A 13,331-nucleotide genomic window follows, 5' to 3' on the forward strand; every position below is an offset into this window, starting at 1 on the left:
CTTTTAGAAAAACCTATTCCTACCTTTTAACGATTTCGCAAGCAAAATGTTTGAACATAAATTCGTTTTATTTGGAACAGATATCCAAGCAATTCTAATACGTCACTATCCCACGAATACTAAACTGCAACACGTTATTTGAGTAAAAGCTTTCAATTTCTGTCGCCAGAGTTCCAATCTAGATGATTCATTGAGAAAAGGATAGGAGGAAAAGGCTACAGGAGGGATCTCCTATGAAAGGCGTCGAGTTGAATGAAACGACTCAATGGAGGGGGGCGATGGATATGAGCCTTCACAGATGAGCATTACCGAATCGCCCCTTTGCTATTAAGGAGGAGCAGGAAGGAATACCAGACATCCAGTGTGGGTGAGGAGTATTCGAGTTAGATGTCTCGTCATTACGATGTTATTTTTAATTGATCGAGAAATAAAGTAATTGATGTGACGAACAATATGAAGGGAAGTCGCAGGAAAGGAAATATATTGCCAGGGGACCGAAAAAATGTTTTTTTTTTTTTATAGTAGATTCTTTACCTTTCAATTTCCTTTTCTTTAATGGGAAGCTTTCCGTATCTAGGTCATTGCGCTTTTAGGCTTCTGATTTTCCGACGACGGTTAAGCCTGGCTTGTAATAATGTTAAGAATAACCAAATACTTCAGAATCTAACTTTCACTTCCGTAAAAACAACCGCATGTGTACACATTTAAAGTAAATAAAAGCAAAACTCTCCTCAAAGTATTCTGCAATAGAGAACACCGCCTCTTACGTATACCATTCTGCCTGTCCACCAATATCATAATTGCTGAAAGAAAATTAGTTGAGTTGGTTCATGTCAAACTGCAAGAAAAGAAAATATGGCAAAACAGTAGTAAAATTGCTTTTATCAAAAATGTAGTAACAGACCTTCATGGTATAAAAAAGCACTCTTTCAAAAACAGAACGCTTAAATGCCTATAATACTGTTAGTGAGAGAACAGCCAGAGACAACTGCAGTCTAAAACAAAATTGATTTCAAAACTATGGCTTAAAGGTATTTAAGAAAAGGGTTACTTATTCTACTCTCACATATGGATGTTTCTTACAATTAATGGTTTCCCCTGTCTTGATACTGTCCTAGTAATGAGGAAGGGTACCAGTCCCAGAGAGAGAAAAACAACGGGTAACAAATGATTGAAATAAACTTGCAAGCTCGGCTGCGAAGTACACCAATCAGAAACTGTTGTCAACACTACTCTCCTTTGAAAATAGCTGTTGAGCTTTTAATCAAGAGTGGGATCATCCAAAGCCAGCCAGGATTACACTGTCTTGCGTCATCTTAACGTCAGTTTAAAATATGTTGAATACTGTTATTCATGAATTAATGTGTTTAGGGGTAGCAAAAAGGCTTAGTACTCTTAGTATCTGAGAATCGCGCCAAATACCTTAGCAAATTAAACCGTTTCCATTCTTCGATCACCCTCATTAACATTCACTGTTCCCTTCATTAGAAGATTGAACCTAACACTATACTAATTAGAATAGAGACGTTCTCATTTTTTCATGCTTAGAAAATACATATTTTGTTTTTGTTCGTCAAGCTTGATATGTCAGCAAAACACTAATACTCCTTTGTAAGTAGTATTCAAGACTTCAAGAGAGGTATTAAGATTCTACAGCTTTCTCATCTTTTGATAAAATTTGGAAACCTACCAGTGAAACTGTCATTGTCAAACTACGAAGGAACCACTATGCTAATTACAATACGCAAAACAGAATTATATACTTGATACAAAACATTACGTCATCCGCACGCGGACAAATAATAATTCTTAATATTAACTGACATAACGCACACCAAAAACACAGAATGCCAGTCATTACGGAGCAAGAGGTACATTTGCTAATTACTTCTAAACTAACTGACCAGAGAGAGAGAGAGAGAGAGAGAGAGAGAGAGAGAGAAAGCTGATACTCACACAAAGTGAGCCCCACAGGCGAGAAAATTTAACGAGTCATTTGTCAAAATTCACTATCTCCAGAGGTTACCGGCAAGCACAGAGAAAAGTGAATTATGCCCTAAATCGAGATGAGCTCTGAAAATATATTTTCCATGGTTTTATGCCTCGTGGAAGACATAAATTCTTGGTGGCATTGGCAGAAAATGGCATATTTCGATTATTTGATAATTAACCGAGGGAGGTATGGGAGATTTTTCTATTGAAGAAGCGAAGTTGTGTGAGATAAAAGAGAAACAATTTTGTGCTTAAAGTAAAACTGTGAAAATTTAACCCGGTAAGATTTGTTGGTTTTACAGTCAGTAAAAAAAACAATATAACTTGAATTTGATTTTTTACAGTGACTTCAAAAATCTTAAGATTCATAAACAGTTGTTTTTTATTCTTCTTATCATACCAGTTTACAATGCCTCAATGATGACGAAACTGATAATGAGCAAAAACGAAACTGCTTTGGCAAATTTCGTATAACGAAGTTAGGGACACAAATCTATTCAAGTCACCAAGAAATGGCTACAGTTGTTTTATTTCTTAGCGATGAGCACAAAATTAAGACCAAAATCAAATCTAAAACATAAATGAAAATGCAGAATGCGTAATCCTCTTTGTGAAAAAGAAAGTCGCTTAAATTAACAGTAAATGATTCTAAAACAGTTTAGCTCATGATGATTCTTTTATAACAGAAACATAACGCAAAATAATGTTATGTTTGCATGTATAATTCAATAATCACCAAATGTTATTAATATTTCGTCAACGTAAATCTCAGTGACACGATTTCTTGTTTTTGTCTGATTATTGCAATATTTGATTTCAAAATAAGTGATTGTAAATGTTTAGAGTTCAGAATTATAAATATTGACAAAATTACCTACTTGTTGTTGAAGCGTTTTATAACCTTGAATTAGCTGCGATAACGAACTATTATGTGAACTTATATAAAAAAAAAGTTATTCACTACGAAGATTAAGTAGAGTGAAAAGAAATAACGAATTATTTTCAACACACTTCTATTCAACATTAGCCTGAAATTGTTCTCAGTGCATATCTAAATAATTCATGTCATATCTTCTTAACAAGGCGATATAACATCACTTAAACATTTCTAATACTTAAGTGGAAACATTTTTTGGGGATGCACTTAAAATTGGAATACGTCCAAATTACTCTGGTCACTTCTTCAAGGTCAGGAATGCAACATTACTCGTCGGAGTCAACTCAAACAATGTCAAGTATTTTTTGCATCTCCCTCTCTTGCTCTTCCAGTTTATTTGATTCTTTTTCCCAGTTACATTTAAGGTAAAGTAGAATAGAATAGAACAGAATACAGAATTTAGGCCAAAGGCCAAGCGCTGGGACCTATGAGGTCATTCAGCGCTGGAAGGGAAATTGACAGCAAGAGGGTTTGAAAGTGTAACAGGAGGAAAACCTCGCAGTTTCACTATGAAACAATTGTTGGAAGAGGGTGGAAAGTCAGATGGAAGAAAGAAATATGAAGGGAGGTACAGTAAAAGGAATGAAAGAGGTTGCAGCTACGGGCCGAAGGGACGCCGCAAAGACCCTTAAGCAATGCACTGACGGCACTACCCAACTACGGGGGTTAAAATAAAAGGATAGTAGTTGTCAAGATTTACCCTTTTTTGTTAGAATATTATAAAATTCCCTCGGCTCTTGATGTCAATAGTCAACAAAACAAACAAGTACACCTATATTTCACTTCATCCTCTGTTATGACCATTTTAACAGGATACAGATCGCTCATATATGGGTAATTGCAAATAAAGGAGTATGAAAGTTATCACAAGCCATTTTACGGGAGTAAGCCATTAACGACACAGGCAATCATAACACTCGGCTAAACATAACAGTAAAACACATCATAAACACGCGTCGGTAACGCATCGCACACACATCACAAACATGTTGAATACACGTTAAGGATTTATTGACTGACAGTCCTGACAAGCTCTTCAACCCATTATCCAGATTTTACTGTGGATGCATTTTCCATAGACGGTTGCGGACTTGTTTTCAACCTCCTAGCGATATAACATAAGTTGTCGACGTGTATTTACGACGTTTTATTGCAGTAAGGACGCACCTACAGAACAAAACGGTCAGATGTAGGTAGGCATCGACAATGTTCTTACAGATACCGAATAGCGAGGGATCTAGCGAGGGCTCTCAAACGAATACTGCATCCACTACCGGATCCAGAAAAATTTCATGGGGCGCCACAACCAGTTTTCATAATACACACACACACACACATATATATATAATATATATATACATATATATATATTTCTATATTTCCATAATAGATTTTGTATTTTTTCCCATTTCTATATTTCTCATTTATGTTATTATTATCTAAATCTTCAATATTATTATTTTGTCACTATTTTTCATGGGGGGGGGCCACGTTCCCAGTGCCCCCTCCCAACCCCGATCCGCTAGTGACTGTATCAGTACCAAGTTTCATCTGTTCGGATATGAATATTAGTTATCATAAACATCAAATGGTAGTTAACAAACATTCAAGATCGCCAAGTTTATTATTCACGAATTACCTGAAACTATTCATACTTCATTTACCAACCAATGCAATGATTCTTCATTTTTTATATAAATTATAGGCTAAAATGGAGAAAGAACAGTATTTGAATGGGTGATTCAAGTCGAAAGTATATACTGGTATTCTTACACCTGGAGGAAAGATATGCTTGTCAGCATTGTTTCAAATCAAGACAAAATTTTTGGTGAAGGTAATAGAGTTTCTGTATCTCAAGTGAATACGTACAAATTTTACTCTGACAAACCAACACTTAAAAAAATATAAAATAAAATTTTTCGAACTCGCTTACCAGTGTGCCTAAAAAAATTATTTGTTACATTTTACTGCATTTCGATAAAAACGTGTTTTAATTTTTTTATTCTTTTATTTTATACTTTTTAGTTTTGACAGAAATTGTAACGTGAAATTGAACGTGATATCCAAAGAAGGTATGAAAAATCCGAAGAGTTTCACACAAATCCTGAGATACTAGGAGAGTCCACTGTAGGGTCACTAGAGGTCACTGCTGACCTACTGATCATGTAAGGTTGTATTCTCACCGGGATTGAGTAACCATGCAAAATTTAGAAGTCCATCGGACGAAGGGAACAGGTCGAAAATTGAATGACAAGTTTTGACCCAAACAGATATACAGACAGACGCAAAAGTCAAGTTAAATAAAAGCATGTAATGAAAAAGCACGCGACGTTCATTCCACTTGCATAAAAGCCTGAATAAGCTAAGCTGTATGAAAAATGTGACAGCAAAATAACTCGAAAATTCATCAGCATGAAATGAATACCAGTGCTCGGGAAGTTAAAAGGTATTCTTGCTCAAGGTTCTCCAACAAAACAACGAACATTTATGAGGACTAGATGTTCAAGAACTTTCCCCATCGATACCTGGTGTCGAAAGCAAGAAGAAAAAAAGGAAGGGAACATCAAGCGTGGAATATTCTTATGCCTCCCATTAGAAATGTGAAATTTCTAATTAATCTTTTTACTCTAGAGATTATCAAATGCTTGACAACTGTTTAAAGATTGATTGCTTAATCAGCATAAAGAGGAAATGAACAGGATTTTGGTTTGGATGAAATACTGTATAAAGATTTAATACTGTATAAAGATACTGATTCCTGAATAAACAAGCTTTAAATGATGTTGAAAAGGACTTTCCTTGGAAAGTGAAATGTTATTAAATGCAGTCTTCATGCTTGATATTGCAACGGTTAATAAAATTCCTTGGAATTAGTTAGAGTGGCTGATACCATTTTGGTTTTAGAAGAGAAGGACACTTAAGGGCCTAATTTCATTCAGCATCTTGGATGCAGAAGTCAGTGCTGGAAAGCAATTTCTGAACCAAGTTATGAGCAATGGAATTAAGCCAAGAAATGTGACATTAAAGTCTCTAAGGCGGGAAACCGAAAGACTTCTTTAATAATTTATCTGTAACTTTGCCATTTTTATATTCAATGCCTTATTCAGTCACACACGGTTTTAAAGCAAAAACAGATCTCAGTAAGATGTAATTTGCCGTTCTGTTTCTATCACACAAGCCAGAGTGCAAACAACTATTTATCAGTTTTCCATGTTGAATAACAGGTATAATTCAAAGGCGTTTCTTGCATATTATTAAATAAGACCTCTCTGGACTTTAAACAATCGTGGAATATCAGAACCACTTCCTCGTCAAGAGCCGAGCTTCACTGTTCTGGTAACATGAAATATTTGCGGGATAAACGATTTCCTTACAACGATTTATGTATTTCGTTTCCTTCATTGCATTTTATAAATTTTTTTTTCTTACTAAACTTCGGTATAATGCATTTAACGCTTATTATGAAAATTACTGATGGAAAAATATTCCTGTTTTATTTCATTCGATCTAATTTTGTCATCAGCTCAGACCACCTAACTTATCATAATGAAACATGTTAATGACCTTTCTAGAGAATAGGACTATGTTATCCTTTTTTTCATGACATTCATTTTTATGTTTTTATATTATAACATATTCACTACTGGTTGTCCCTCGCTTGCTTGTATCTAGAGCAAGCCAAGTGTCTACACGGAAAATTCATGATTTTCTTCAGAATCTTGGAGCGTCGCTGCATGTGGCTGCGAATAAGTACCGGTATGTCTCGAGGACCAGTTTCTTGTCGCTGCGAATAAGTACCGGTATTTCTCGAGGACCAGTTTCTTGTCGCTGCGAATAAGTACCGGTATTTCTCGAGGACCAGTTTCTTGTCGCTGCGAATAAGTACCGGTATTTCTCGAGGACCAGTTTCTTGTCGCTGCGAATAAGTACCGGTATTTCTCGAGGACCAGTTTCTTGTCGTTGCGAATAAGTACCGGTATTTCTCGAGGACCAGTTTCTTGTCGCTGCGAATAAGTACCGGTATTTCCTGCAAGGACCAGTTTCTTGTCGCTGCGAATAAGTACCGGTATTTCTCGAGGACCAGTTTCTTGTCGTTGCGAATAAGTACCGGTATTTCTCGAGGACCAGTTTCTTGTCGCTGCGAATAAGTACCGGTATTTCTCGAGGACCAGTTTCTTGTCGCTGCGAATAAGTACCGGTATTTCTCGAGGACCAGTTTCTTGTCGCTGCGAATAAGTACCGGTATTTCTCGAGGACCAGTTTCTTGTCGCTGCGAATAAGTACCGGTATTTCTCGAGGACCAGTTTCTTGTCGCTGCGAATAAGTACCGGTATTTCTCGAGGACCAGTTTCTTGTAGGACCAGTTTCTATCATACTACTTCTGCCCAAGTACCTTTTATGGTGACGGTGGCAGCATCCTAATATAACCGAAGTGATAGTTCAGTAACGGTGGGAACTGGGGAGATTAAATTAAAACGACAAAAAGCCCCCTCCAAGTAAGCCTGAACGGTCTTTTCCTCATCTGAGATAGTTCATGAAAACATCTTTACCCACATCAGAGTAGAATGGTATCGGACTGAAAGATGTCGGCATGTCTTATCTTAAAAAAGAGAGAGAGAGAGAGAGAGAGAGAGAGAGAGAGAGAGAGATGGCGGGACTTTCTTAGCATCCTTTTTCTTAACCATCAAATTTCCGGGTAAATATTCTTGAAGGGAATTATCTATTGATATGCTCACAAAGGAGAGATCATTCAGCTACCTCTCAGAAAATTTAATGGTTTAGCATTTTTAAGTAACTCCAGCAAAGACATTCACTAAATATTGCCATTAGAATTGAGAAAAGAATGCTTTTGGGATCATATGCAAGGAAACGTTGTATTCATCTCTCTCTCTCTCTCTCTCTCTCTCTCTCTCTCTCTCTCTCTCTCTCTCTCTCTCTCTCCATCCTCATGAAGATGACAGTGGCGAGCATAAAATCCAAAAGTACTAAGAATTGAAATAGAGGCTCCATTTACTGCTTATATAAGAGAGATTACTGAATTATACTCAAGTATGACCACAAGAAAAATATAGAAAATTCGATGGCATACTAAAGAATATATTCCTTAACCAGAGTATATTATTTGGTGAGGCTCAAAGTATAAGGGAAACCCTAGTTATTTCTTTGTTTATAGTTACATAATCAAATTTGTGATCTTGTCATTTTGCTGTCAACTAAAATTGCACTTTCGGCGAATGGATAATCACCACTTCCTTGAGCTGTTTCAACATCAGCCTCGCGTCCCAGCCAGAAAATAGTTGGGGAGACCGAAAAAAATGGGAATGTTCGCCTATAAATAATAGTACTTCTGGTCAGAATACAAATATTAAACAAAATCAATTATCAAATATAAGCTCAAAGTCTATAGCAAACATATTTATTTGAAGTTTTGGTCTCTCTCTCTCTCTCTCTCTCTCTCTCTCTCTCTCTCTCTCTCTCTCTCTCTCTCTCTCTCTCTCCTATTTTAGATACCATTCAGTGCCAGTTCACCTGTTATCTACTGTATGTAATAGTTCACTAGGTTTTAATCTATTCCAGTAAAGTGATCTTTTTTTTTTTGGTTTTTGTTTGGTGAAGAAGCTTTTAATCTGTTCCAGAGGAGAGAGAGAGAGAGAGAAACCTAATACCAGAAGAAACCTAATACCACCTGAGGTTTTAATCTAGAGGAAGAGCTATTCAGAGATTCTACAGCTTTAATCTATTCCAGAGAGAGAGAGAGAGAGAATAGCAACAACGATCGTGTTTAGAAAGTTACAGTACATACATGTATAGCAAGCAATCTAAGAACTTTCACTGTGGTCCTGTGATGACACTGTATTGATCAGTGTATAGAATCAGATAATGCCTTGACAACGTACGGAATATGATAAAACTCGAGCTGGACAATTCACTAAAAACGTGAGCTAATCTGAAACCGTTCGCCATTACAAGACTGAATTTACTTTACAGTATGATTCCGCCAAACCTTTCTAATATATACCATAGCCGCATTTATGATTCAAGTTTGGGACATAATTCACACGTCCTCTATTTTTTGAAGAACCATAACCAAGGAGAACAGATAAGTCTAAACATATAATGGTGGTTAAAAAAAAAAAAAGTGTCACTTGGGTTAAGGTCACACCTGTGCTCTCAGTTTTGTTTACATAATATTCCCGAAGTTGGATTTAGGCAAATATATAAACTGACCATTCGAATAGCCTTCTTGAAACAGGAATTATATTGTAAGGTAACAAGAAACAGTAAAATTAAACCTTTGTTTATAGCCAGCACGGAACTCGGTCCAGAAAGAACTTTAAGGTGAAGAATCTATTGTTTTTTATATCATGGAAGTTACAATAAATGGATGTTTCTTTTAGTTAAATTTCTGAAAGAGCATTATAACCCCGTTACCCATAACATAGACACATTACTGCCACCCAAATTCTATAGGTTTTAATCTATTCCAGAAACCCAATACCACCGAAATTCTATAGGTTTTAATCTATTCCAGAAACCTAATACCACCGAAATTCTATAGGTTTTAATCTATTCCAGAAACCCAATACCACCGAAATTCTATAGGTTTTAGTCTATTCCAGGAACCTAATACCACCGAAATCCTATAGGTTTTAATCTATTCCAGAAACCTAATACCACCGAAATTCTATAGGTTTTAATCTATTCCAGAAACCTAATACCACCGAAATTCTATAGGTTTTAATCTATTCCAGGAACCTAATACCACCGAAATTCTATAGGTTTTAAGCTATTCCAGAAACCTAATACCACCGAAATTCTACAGCTTTTAATCTATTCCAGAAACCTAATACCACCGAAATTCTATAGGTTTTAATCTATTCCAGGAACCTAATACCACCGAAATTCTATAGGTTTTAATCCAGAAATTCCAGGAACCTAATTCCAGGAACCACCGAAATTCTATAGGTTTTAAGCTATTCCAGAAACCTAATACCACCGAAATTCTATAGCTTTTAATCTATTCCAGAAACCTAATAAGGTTGGATGTAGAAAAAAAAAAAGCGCTAACACAGATGGGCCCCACATGCTAATGATTTTGAAGAAAATTACCCATATTTAACAAAGAAACCAACAATGAGTCGCACCACGAACTTTTATGAATGAGTTTGATAGAACGACTCGCAATCGAGCATAACAAAGAGCCAAGTGGTCCCTCCAGCGAACATAATTAAGGCAAGACGAGGCCGGCTGGCTCTTATTATTCCCGGCCACTTTCCATCTAGATGCATAATTCACTCACAGGTGACACTGGGTCCAAGTTTCTTTTCCACACAGCGGTTGACAAATGCAAATAGGCTATATGATGTCAGGTGAGAAAAGACAGTACGATGTCAGAAACGCACGAAGTCAGGCAAGACAAAAGGGATGGTCGCTGCAGAACTCTCGGGTTTCGTGTGAGGACGTTTCGAAAGTGTGCAGAAGAAGAGAAAATCAGATGGGAATAGTGTCAACAGCACAAATTGGGTCTAGCGTAGTCAGTGAAGACAAACACAACAATCAGATTGACAAAGAGAAGACTGGTTAGCAAAGAAGTACCAGCAACATAAAACCTGAGGATTAAGTGAAAGGATGTTATGAAATGTTTCAAACTTCAAAAGAGATTTTCCAAAACGAAAAGGGAGTGATTTTTAACGACGAGTATGGAAAAATATACCAATAACCTCATAAGAGCAATATGAACTTAGATTATGCTGGTACTTTCTTCAGTACCAGCAAGGTCACCATGCTGGTGTTTTTAATATTAGTAGTAATAATAGTAGTACTTGTGCTATTATGTTTAAGAATTAGATTTATTCAGGTCGTTTTAAGATTAATCAGATTTCCTCTCAAAAATAAAGACAAACATTTGGCCTAAAACACAAACCTTACAAAAATGAAGCTGAGCGCACTTGAGTAAATGACAGGTTTATTGAGTCGAGTCACTTTCTCCAACAACAAGATACCACACAGACAAATACATACACACACAGACACTTACGCACAGAGTTTTATCTCGTTGGTATGCGGGGTAAAAGCAAGGGACCGTCTCATTTTCAACGTTCTCCTTTGAAAGGTCCTTCCTACGAGTGCTCTTGTAAGATGATCTTCCCAGCTGGGGATCAGAATAGAAGCTTTCCGTGTCAACAGCTCACACATATCGAGAGAGGGAGAGAGAGAGGTGGATTTTACTGAATCCGTTTTCTGAAATGGTGTTAAAAGCAAGAAAATAACTCTATCACATTAAAGTGACCTACAATTTCTTTTTGTTTTCACTTTTTAATTCAGCTTCACTGGCATTCTAAAAGGAATTTTATCTAGATATATATATATAAAAATTTTCCAGTGCGGTTACTTCAACTTTTGGGGTCTATTTCTTTTATACCTAATGTTTTGGCAGACAAGGGAATAATGATCAATTGGATTTTTTCCCGCACACTGGAGCCCATTAACATTGATTACTACAAAGTGTATTTCTGGAAGTCGTAAAAAAACATAGACGAACGCACAAGAGAAAAAGAATTAAGGTGAAAACCCCAAATTTTGACTACTATGACTGTGATAATAATAAAGAAAGAAGGAACGTTATCAGACAATGCATTATACTTTCGTGTTTTATGATACTCTAGTTCAGGTTTGACTGAGAGACCCCTTACAAGCCTCCCAGCCAGCTAAGGACGCAGCGCTCTACGTTTTCATGGTTTATAGTGTTTTTGTATTTTTTGACTGTTAAAACTCATAAGTTGTCCATTTTTTCGGTTGATTATGTTATAATACATGCATTACTGACCTTTCTGACTAGAGCATTTCACTCGTTTTTCGTTTTCCTCCACCGTAAGGGAGGAGACAAAAAACATTACTTTGCATCAACATTGGTTAGAAATGTATAAAAGAAATGTGGCTCATATAATTGTCCAAGATTTAAAGAATCGTAGTATCACCTATTTATTCACATTTATGCACTTTACTGAGGTTGACTAAGTGAATCCTTTTACACTGAAATAAAAAAAATCCTTGTTGAGAGTGAAGTGTAATCATGGAACAAGCTAGTAAGCGGAGATTATCATATGATTTTTGTCTTTATACGGAGTGACTCCAGAAGTTAGGCTGCTGGTTCACAGAAGTTGCCTGAGTGCTGGGTACCTAATCTACCGTTTAGGTCAACTGACATAACAGTTTTTTAATGGCGAGTATTTATATGACCTGCCTCGCCGGGAATTAAACCTGCATCCCTCACAAAGTATTATTATTATTATTATTATTATTATTATTATTATTATTATTATTATTATTATTATTATTATTATTAAAGTAGTTTAGCCAGACCACTGAACTGACTTTCAGCTCTCATAGGGCTGGCCCGAAGGATTAGATTAAAATACTTGGTCCAGGCCTGAGGCCAAACGCTAGGACCCAGTAGATCATTCGGTACACTTATGAATGAATTAAAATTAAATTAAAAACTGCATATAGGCACATCCTCTCATACTGAAACACACACATACAATAAATACATTTACTCAGACTTCCTTCCATACATACTAAAAAGGTATATTAAAATTCAGAATATAAATTACACTACATTTTAAAATTTTGCCCCCTTTTTTTTTAATTCAACAAATGTTAAAAAGGGTTTTCGTGCTTTTATTGTTTACTTAGATGAGTGTGCTGCCGATCACACTTCTAATACTAAAAAGAATTGGAAGAACACTGTATTCTCAATAAGTATCAAGCATAAGGAGCTCTCTCTAACTACTCCTTAAAATAATGAAATCTCAAAATGATTTCCATTTACCCTTTTATTTCAGGTATTGAAATCAAATTGTTAAGCAGGGACATGATAATTACAAGTAAAAGTACAGAGTATGTTAAGAGTAAGTGGATAGCAATTCAAATGTTAATAAAGCAAATGACAATGATTATATAACGAATTCAACGAGGAAAAAAAAAGACAGAAAAACAATAAATACCTCCTAGCCTCAAGACCAGCCTCGTCCTCTTGCTAAGTTTCATTATACATACTGAAAAACCTTAATGAACAAGTTGGAAAAGAGAATCACTCAAAACAAGCAGAAATTTTAACTCAGAGTGAATAGATTTCTAGGAGACCAAAACAATCGTATGTGTATATTCACAACTTACGATAGTAATAAGAACTTATATGTCAATAACGCTGAGGAACTGACTGAGTAACAGTGTTGACTATCCGGTCGATATCGTACTCGCTAGCACTCTGCTGGGCCCGCGTTCGACTCTCCGGCCGGCCAATGAAGAATTAGAGGAATTTATTTCTGGTGATAGAAATTCATTTCTCGCTATAATGTGTTTCGGATTCCACAATAAGCTGTAGGTCCCGTTGCTAGGT

Source organism: Macrobrachium rosenbergii, chromosome 4 (assembly GCF_040412425.1).
Source record: "Macrobrachium rosenbergii isolate ZJJX-2024 chromosome 4, ASM4041242v1, whole genome shotgun sequence".
Classification (NCBI taxonomy): Eukaryota; Metazoa; Arthropoda; class Malacostraca; order Decapoda; family Palaemonidae; genus Macrobrachium; species Macrobrachium rosenbergii.